We start from the raw sequence: 1,044 nt of genomic DNA on the forward strand, positions 1-1,044 counted from the left end.
AGGACGCCGCTGCCACCATCTGAGCTCGCTGCTGCTGATGATGGTAAGCCCAAACCGCCGCTGGCAAAAAGGGGTTCAGGCCGCTGCAGGTGTCGCCGCTGGAGAAGGGAGCTACGCCTCTATGTTCCTGGCAGCCGGGAGTGGTTCCGTGACTTTTGGGACCACCGCCGAAGCCTCTGGCTGTTTCTGCCGTCACCGGAGAATCCTGCCGGTAAGGTTTTAAGTATTGGATTTCGTTTCACCTGAGTTTTCGGAAACGTTAAAATCACTGTATATTGATTTCAGTCGCCTGAGTCTGATCACCGTTGCCGCCTAGGATGGCTTCTGGGGCTGCCGCCGAACCGGTTCGGAGACCGCCGCTGTTTCGGTTCAGCCGTTCCTTCGGTTCGGTAAGCGTTTCGATCTGAAAGCCCTCTAGTTACTGCTCTATTATACGTTGAGGAGTTGTAGCATTTGTTGTTATGAGAGTTAATCTCGGTTATTATATATTGCGATTAGAGTCGTTGTGGTTGCTGAGAAAACGGTTTGGAGCTGAGGTGTTGGTAGCCGGGATTTTGATTGTTGATTTCGGGTCGAGGCGGAAAGGACTCTGTGACGCGTTTGAGTTATGGAATTTGTGTTTTGAGGTAGGGGCGCTTTCCGAAAACTATAGTTTATTATTGGAATTATTACATATGGATACTGATGTGAGATATGGTGTATTTAGTGATTGTATTTGCCTTATGTATTATTTGATTGACTCGAATGATTATGGATGTTTGTTCGGCTGAATTATTGTGCGGCTTTGTGAAATGTAATGTTTTGGAGTTGATTCTTTAAAGGTTTGAAATATGAGTTTAATCCGTTGAGGATTGGTTTGAATTGAGTCAATTATTTTGATGATGTGAAAGATAGAATACTCTTGAAATTCAGCCTGGGTTGCTTTAATTGATTTGGTTTTGATAAATGACCTATCGCTTAACTGATTCTTTAAAGCTTTGGAAATGAGTTAAATCGGTTGATATTGAGTTGATCTTGAAATGGTTTTCTTGAGATATGCCACTG

General features: G+C 44.2%; 1 long non-coding RNA gene across 1 annotated transcript in view; it reads left to right on the forward strand.

The window, feature by feature from the left end:
- The window catches only part of LOC110267625, a 5,170-nt gene continuing 4,239 nt past the window's right edge, over positions 114–1,044 (forward strand). Inside the window, exons 1-2 of the long non-coding RNA XR_002355449.1 lie at positions 114–211; positions 286–542. This is a non-coding gene — a long non-coding RNA (uncharacterized LOC110267625). The remainder of the gene's footprint in view (positions 212–285; positions 543–1,044) is intronic.

This window comes from Arachis ipaensis, chromosome B02, assembly GCF_000816755.2.
Source record: "Arachis ipaensis cultivar K30076 chromosome B02, Araip1.1, whole genome shotgun sequence".
Lineage (NCBI taxonomy): Eukaryota > Viridiplantae > Streptophyta > Magnoliopsida > Fabales > Fabaceae > Arachis > Arachis ipaensis.